An 8,231-nucleotide genomic window follows, 5' to 3' on the forward strand; every position below is an offset into this window, starting at 1 on the left:
TGGGTTTTATTGCTTACAACTGAAAAAGTTTTAGCCAGTGTTTCTTAACCATTTTAAAAACTGGAGGAAGGCAGAAGTGGCTTCACTAGGGAAGCTTTCAGCATGGAGATGGCGCAAGCTGGAGGTGGAGCAGCGGTGCCCAGGGTGCCAGTGGGTCCTGGGAGTCCCCGGCGGGTGCAGCGGCGGCACCAAGGGCAGCCGCTGGGAAAGCAGCGCCCAGTCCCGTGGTCCAGGCTTCGCAGCAAAGAGAAGAAAGTGAATCGCACGCCCAAGAACCAGGACGAAGAGGAGATCCCTTTCTGGCTCGGGGAGATTATGGGGAGCTGCCAGAAGATGAAAAACCCGATCGGTAACAAGAAGAGGAAGAAAGCAGCCCAGGTGGCCTTCAGAAAGACATTGGAGAAGGAAGCAAAGGGAGTGGAGCCCGACATCGCCATCCCCAAGTTCAAGCAGAGGAAAGGGGAGTCTGACTAGGCCTATATCCAGCGCATGCAGCAAGAGGTCCAGCATGTGCTATTCCTCAGCAAGAACCAGGCCACCCGGCAGCCAGACGTCCAGGCAGCTACCAAGGAGAAGTCTGAGCTGAAAAAAGCAAAAAAAAAGCATTCCAGAAGCGACGACTAGATAAAGTCCGGCAGAAAAAGGAGGAAAAGATGGCAGACAGGCTGGAGCAGGAGTTGCTCAGAGACACGATGAAGTTTGGTGAGGTTGTCCTGCAGCCTCCAGAGCTGACCACCAGGCCTGGGAGGAGCATAAGCAAGAACCAGCCTGGCAGGAGATCGCAGATGCTGAGGATGCTTCTGAGCCCTGGTGGTGTGTCCCAGCCTCTGACTGCCTCCCTGGCCTACCAGTGGATTGTGGGGAGGAGAGATGGGAGGCCGTGCAGGCCTACAGAGCATTGAAGCAGCGGCTGCTGCAAGGGGAGCGACCCCACCTCACTTCCCGGAAGAAGCCAGAGCCACAGCTGTGATGGAGAGACCCGGGGCCTGGCCATGCTCCTGGGAAACTGGCACCAGGAGCTGCCACACCTGGGTGGGGAGAGGCAGGCAGATCCTTTTCTCTGGCCATGCCAGCAGCGTGGGCTGAGGCCTCCAGGTACTCGTTCACACACTGGGCATCAGTGGGTCCACATGTTGCAAGGGGTGAGTGCCCGATGGACTAGGGCCAAGGCCTGGTTGATGGTTGGCCTGTGGGGCCCAGGGTCACTCACAGTTGAGTCTCTTTGTTCTGAACGTCCATTCTGAGTCGCAGCCCAGGTACACCTTAGGAAGGGCTGGATCCCATTACCCTGTCCCTGAACACCACCTACTGAGACTGCTAATGAGGCTGGCTCTGTGTGTGATGGAGGCCCCCTGGGAGTCAGCAGAGTCAAGTGCACAGCGCACATCAGGCAGAGCAGACCAGAGGCACGGAAGACGCACCTGGGGTAGGGCCAGTGGGCACATCTGGACCACCTGTGAGGGCTCTGCAGGGGACCGTGACTACAGGCCAGTTGTGAGTGGTCCCCTGCAGAGGCTGCCCACTCAAGGTTTGGTTGGGGTGGAACGTGATGACAGCAGTTACACCAAGAAGGTGAGAACGGGGGCCAGGCGCGGTGGCTCACACCTGTAATCCCAGCACTTTGGGAGGCTGAGGCGAGTGGATCACCTGAAGTCAGGAGTTCAAGACCAGCCTGGCCAATATGATGAAACCCTGTCTCTATTTAAAATGCAAGAAAGAAAGAGAGGGAAGGGAAGGGGAGGGGAGGGGAGGGAAGGGAAGGGAAAACAGTATTGTCACCTACATAACAGGGCTCTAAAAGAGCTGGGCAGGCCCAAAGTGGCTTGAGAAAGTAAAGGAAGGATCCAGATTTGGGCTCAGGGTCACAGAGCGGGGCCGGGGGGGAGCTCCTGCTGAGGGCAGGGTCTTTCCAGGCTTCAGTCTCCACCCCGAGCCAAAGGAGGGAGAGCCCAGGCTATCAGCATCTCCAGATGAGGGCAGAAGGCAGAGGCTTAAACCCAAGTCACAGATCTAGCAGTGGAGTCCGCCTGCCCAGCACCATTTGGGAAGTGAGGAGTGCCTCTGCCCGGCCACCACGCAACCCTGCAGGTGTGAAGTGGCAGCCTTGCGTGTGATCATTCTGCCCTCCCCAAGTTTGCATTTTCGACATTAAAGTTTACTTTCAAATTAAAAAAAAAAAAAATCATCCCCAGGGTTTTTTTTTTTTTTTTTTTTTTTTTTTTGAGGCAGAGTCTCGCTCTGTTGCCCAGGCTGCAGTGCAGTGGTGCGATCTAGGCTCACTGCAAGCTCCGCCTCCCGGGTTCATGCCATTCTCCTGCCTCAGCCTCCTGAGTAGCTGAGACTACAGGCACCCGTCACCACACCCACTTTATTTTTTGTATTTTTAGTAGAGATGGGGCTTCACTGTGTTAGCCAGGATGGTCTCGATCTCCCGACCTCATGATCCGCCTGCCTCGGCCTCCCAAAGTGCTGGGATTACAGGCGTGAGCCACCGTGCCCAGCCACCCCCAAGATTTTTTAGACAATTTTTTTCCTTATTTTCTGTTCCCTTCACCATGAAACTTTAGCACCACAGATATACTTTGTATATGTTTATGTACAGTATGTATATCTTTGCTTATACATAAAAAGTAATTTTTTTTCATTCTTTCCAAGAATGAATTTTTTTTGCCTGGTTGGGATGGTATTGCCCATGCTGAGATTGCATGGCCTTGACTAATGAGGATGGACCTCAATGATCCTCCCCTCCTGGTATTCATGCCTTCCCACATTTAATCAAGGCTAGCCTGTGTAGATGGTATACCATGATGGAAGTGATGATTTGTGACTTTCAAAGCTAAGTCATGAAGGCTTTGTAGCTTCTGTCTTGCTCTCTGCTTGGGTGGTTCAGCCTGGGGGAAGCCAACCAGCATGCCATCATGACACTTAAGCAACCTCTGCAGGGACACTGAGGCCTCCTGCCAATAGCCAGCACTAAGCTGCCAGTCGCGTGAGTTGGCCACCTTGGAAGTGGATCTTCCAGCCTCAGTCAAGCCTTCAGATGACTGCAACCTCATGAGAAGTCCAGAGTCTGGACCTCCCGGCCAAGCTGCTGCACAGGAACTGTGAAATGTAATAAATGACTCTTGTTTTAAGCCACTAAGCTTTGCCATGATTCGTTATACAACATTAAGTAACTATTAGGTTGGTGTAAGCTCTCTTCTCCATCACATATATGGAATGGCTGGGCACTGCAACTCATGCCTGTAATCCCAGCACTTTGGGAAGCCAGAGAAGGAGGATTGCTTGAGTCCAGGAATTCAAGACCAGCCTGAGCAACATAGTGGGACCCTGTCTCTACCAAAAAAAAAAAAAAAAAAAAAAAAAAAAAAAAAAAAAAAAAAAAAAAAAAAAAAAAAAAAGACAGAAGAAAAGAAAAAGAGAAGAGAAGAGAAAAGAAAAGAGTACATATGGAACATACAAGTGGGGGCTGGGTAGTGTATAGGTATGGAATAACAACAAAAGGTTTAGGAAATCTGAGAGATTCTATCAACATAGTGCAAGGCATGTTACAATAACCATTAAATAGCTTGAAAAAAAAAAAAAAGCTAGTGAGAGAAATATTCCACCCCCACGTGAATTCAACAAGCCTTTGCCATTACTTACTCTGTGGAAGGTACTGTGTGAGATACTTAATATATTAGTGTCCTAGGGCTGCTGTGACAAAGGACCACAAACTGGGTGGCTTAGAACAACAGACATTTATTCTCTTGCAGTTCCTTCCTGGAGGCTGGAAGTCTGGAATCAGAGTGTCAGCTGAGCCATGCTCTTTCTGAAGACTCTAGGGGAGATCTGCTCCATGCCTTTTTCTGAGCTTCTGGTTTTGCCAGAAGTCCTGGAGTTCCTTGGCTCATGCGAGCATCATCACTGCAATTTCTGCCTCTGTGTTCTCCCTGTGTGTCTTCACATCATCTTCCTTCTGTGCCCGTCTGTTTGTGTCTCTCTTCTTCTCTTGGATTAGGGCTCACCCTAATGACCTCATTTTAACTTGATTACATCTGCAATGACCCTATTTCCAAATAAAGTCATACTCACAGGTACTGAGGGTTAGGACTTCAATACCCTTTGGTGGGTACACATTTGAACCCTTAACTAGAGACAGCTGAGAGAATCGGATTCATTCTTGACCTTTTAGAATACAAACCATGCTGACTGGAGACCCATGCATAACTAGCAATAACCCACGTTGCAAGGGCAAGCACAATTTGGGAATGCCTCGTGGGCAGAAGCGCAGTGTCACTGGCCTTCAAAGGATGTGTAGAATGTTGACAGTTGGAAGCAGGGCAGATGACATTCCAAACAGAAGCAGAATGAGCAAAGGCAAGAAGGCCAGAAGACAGAGGAACTCTTAAGGGCCGAGGAGCTGCTCTGCAGCTGAGCAGGAGTGAAGATTTGACAGCGAGGTTGTCGCCAGGTGCAGGAGGTATTGATTGCTAGTCTAAGGAAGTTGCACTAGATTCTTGGAACAGACGCTATTAGTATCTGAGGTCAGGTGAAGGTGGGGAGTACGAGTCTGGCTGAGGCAGCTCCCATTGCTCAAGGGCAAGCCTCAGGAGAAGGTTGCAGGTGTGAGCCTCTACCTGCAGCAATGCAGGCAGCGACTTGGAAATGGGGGTAGAAAGAAGACCCCATGGGATCTGGGTGGGGCACACCAGCCTCAGCTACGCTAGGGAAAATCCAGGTGCCTCGGTCTTGGAACAGGTGGAATGAAGGACATGGAGATTTGGAGCCAGGTCTGGGCTGAAGTTGTGGGTCAGGGATTCATCCCAATACAGAAGATGGTAACAGCTGGTAGTGGAGGAGATCACTGAGACAAAGCATGAGGAGTTCAAAGGGCAGAATGAAGATGGGGGTTGGAAGAAACTGAATTAAGGAGATCAGTGTGCCTGAACTCATTTAATTAGGCATCTGTAGTCACTAGATAATCACCACCAAGGGTGAAAGCTAGTGCCTTGGGGAGTTTCAATAAAACGTCCCCAAATCTTCAACATGCTTTAGGGGCAAGAAAAAAAAAATCACACTGCTCCCACATGGCTGAGGTTCATTTTAATAGGGGGCATTTGAGAGATACAGAGTCCTTACTCAAAAAAGTGATCAGGGTTAGTTGAGAGCTTGGGCTCTGGGGTTGGATGCTTAGATTTGGATTCCAACTTTACCGATTATTTAAGTGGGAGACTCTCACCAAGTTACATACTGATTTGGGCCTCAATTTCTTCCTCTGTAAAAGATGAAGAATAACAGTTCCTGTCTAAAAGAGTTGATAAGAAGATGCATGGGATGCTACATGTAAAGTGCATAGGACAATACTGTGCTTTTAATAAATGCTGCATAAGTAATTGTCACATTTAGTCATGTACTATGGCCAATGGGGGGTGGTATTTGTGGTTGGGCTGGAACTTAGTGTGTCTCTCAAGTCACCTCCACAGTGCTAAAGGGCAGGAGCTCTGGAGCCAAACTGTCTGAGTTCCAGTCTTGGCAATGCCACCTGCTAACTCTGAGACCCCGTGTCCTGGTTTTCTCATCTGTAAAATGGGGATATAAATGGTACCTACTAATCTTGTGGGGTTGTTATGCACATTAAAAGAACCCATGCATGTAATATGCTCAGAATAGTGCCTGACATGTAGTGAGTGCTCAAGAAGTGCTTATCATAATGATTATTACCCCTTCTGTTCCTTCTTCTAAGCTCCGACACAACAAGGCCAACCTCACAATGCACACAGCTCCATCCAGTAAGCTAGGATTCCCAAATGGAATGGTCACCAAAGATGTTACACCAGACACTTTGGACATTAAGTGGAGAAGAAAATAATATACATTATTTGTGGCATGGCTCTAACTCACATCTCTGTGTGCGGGAGCCCGCATTTATCAGATGGTCTCTTGAGAAACTCTTCACTCTGCAAGGCTCTCAGTTGGGAGTGAAGCCCTGATTTTACCATATTTTAGAGTAACTCACATAAACTCTGGGGTCCATGTCATTCAGTCTTTAAGCAATAGCCTGTTGGAAGAAGCATAGAGACAAAGCCTTAAGTCATCTCTGAAGGAGGTTGAAGAGGCTCCCATCCACCCCACAGGCCTTCTTTCTATGGCTGGCAATGGCCCTAGAACCCCTGACCCCTTGCTCTTTTTCAGTTCTTCATTCTCAACTTTCTACTCAGCTTTTGCAGACATTCAGGCTTCAGGGTCTCTGTCTTTGAAACCCTATTCTTCTTCCTTCCCCCTTCGCAGACCTGCCTCTCTTCTTCATCCCCCTTCCCAGACCTCCTGAGGCCACAGTAGGAAGTCTTGGAATGGGTTGGCTGAACCAACCCTCATTAGAGGGCCATGAGGAGGAGGAACTGAAAGGTGAAGACAAAATTCCCCTTGGACATAGGGATACATTGGGGGCGAGGGAGGTGGGAGGCCCTTTCATGCTCTTATCTCAAACCACGCTCTCTGCCTCTCATGGGCACCAGCTACACCAGTCTCCTTATGTGGCCCACGTAGGCCACGTGCTCTTCCAACTATCTGCCTTTGCTTATACAGCTCCCTCTGCCGGACATGTTCTTCTCCCGCTCTTGTTACATCTCATTCTTCAAGTTTCAGCATAAACATGCCCTTTTCAGAGAAGCCTTTGCAAATCAACTTCTCCAAGTTGCCCCATCCCTCTCCCTGTTTTTCTCTCTGCGTTCTCTTAGTTCGTCTTCCCTTTGTAACACTTACTGTAATTTGTGGTTCTTTCATTTGTTTACATTTTTGTTTACATTTTTTTTTCTATCAGCCTCTTTAGAATCCAAGCTCCAAATTCCATGAAAACAGAGACATTACAGAAGCATCCCCAGGGCTGGGCACTTAGTAGGGTTCTCAGTAAATAGTTACGAATAAACAAATAATGGAATGATTGTTTTACATCTTCAACTCACGAGCAGTTGTGTGACTTTGGAAAACTCACTTAACCACCCTGGGCTTTATTCACGTCTAAAGGGATGGCGAAATTTACTCTGACTTCCTCTAGAGGCAGTCATAAGGACCAGCCCCATAAGGCAACCACAAAACACCTCAAAATGCAAAAAGCTTTACTATGTAGAAGTATTAGTGAGCCCTAAAAGCTGAAAGTTTGAAAAGATGTAAACAGCACTGAATGGTGCCTGTTGCTGTGTAGTAGGGTACATTTTGTTGGAGCATTCTCTTGTTTTGAGTTTTCACTCTTTTCACCCTGCCCTGACCCTCAGTATTTCAGAAGGAGCACACCCAAGGGGTAGCGTGCCAGTAGGCAAATGATCTGCTGCTAACTGCTGCCCCTCACCTACTGTCAGTTGCCAAAGTGCCTGTCTACATGGACAGCAGCTTTCCAAGAAAAGTATACATCACTCTCTAACGCTGGTCTGGCTTGTTATTATCATATCGTTCAGCTCTAGCCCCATTATACATCCCTCTGTCTGCAACTAAACAGTCTACAAGGGGGAAACCTCGCCTGGCCTTCCCAGAAAACAGGCAAAGTTTTGTAGAAGGGTGGAACTCTCTGCCACCACCTCCACCCTAAAGCAGAAGAAAAACAACCTAAGCCCCCAGCCTCCTCACACGACAGCTTGGCTATTATTTAGCTGACTAAATGCCCCCTTTCCATATCTGCACCTGGAGTCACAAATCAATCACATCTGCTTGCCAAGCGCTCTCCTGCCTTGTGATTAGCAGGCAGTGCTGAGACTGACAGGGAGGTGGGGCCTGGGCTAACCCTCTTGCATTCTGTTCTAGCACCTGAAATTGATCTTACTTCTTGCATTTCTCCTCTCCTTTTTTCCCTACTCATCTGTTTACCACCCCACAAACTGCACTTATTTAGGGCTTGGGAAGACATGGCCATGTCCTTGATTTATTTCAAATGAGCGGAAAATCAATAATCTAGATACATCCCCTGTGCGCCTGGTTGAATGCATCTTAATTTTGTCCCATCCAGGGAGGGTAGCACTGTCTGTCTGTATACCTACAGCATCCACAGGAAAAAAGACTGGTGGATTACCACCACTCCAGAATGTTCTGGAGCAGTACTGTCCAATAAACTTTCAGCAATGATCAGACTATTCTATATCTGTACTGTCCAATATGGTAGCCACCAACCAGTGACACATGGCAATTGAGCAGTTGAAATATATGTAGCTAGTGCAACTGAGGAGCTGAATTTTTAATTTAATTTAAATCTAAATAACCTC

General features: G+C 48.2%; 1 long non-coding RNA gene and 1 pseudogene across 1 annotated transcript in view; one reads left to right on the plus strand and one right to left on the minus strand.

The window, feature by feature from the left end:
* LOC105532924 overlaps positions 1 to 8,231 on the minus strand; it is a 47,514-nt gene that overhangs the window by 26,360 nt on the left and 12,923 nt on the right. The gene's annotated exons all lie outside the window — the stretch shown is intronic.
* On the plus strand, positions 67 to 970 carry LOC105532917 (annotated as a pseudogene).

This window comes from Mandrillus leucophaeus, unplaced genomic scaffold (genome assembly GCF_000951045.1).
Source record: "Mandrillus leucophaeus isolate KB7577 unplaced genomic scaffold, Mleu.le_1.0 Scaffold121, whole genome shotgun sequence".
Classification (NCBI taxonomy): Eukaryota; Metazoa; Chordata; class Mammalia; order Primates; family Cercopithecidae; genus Mandrillus; species Mandrillus leucophaeus.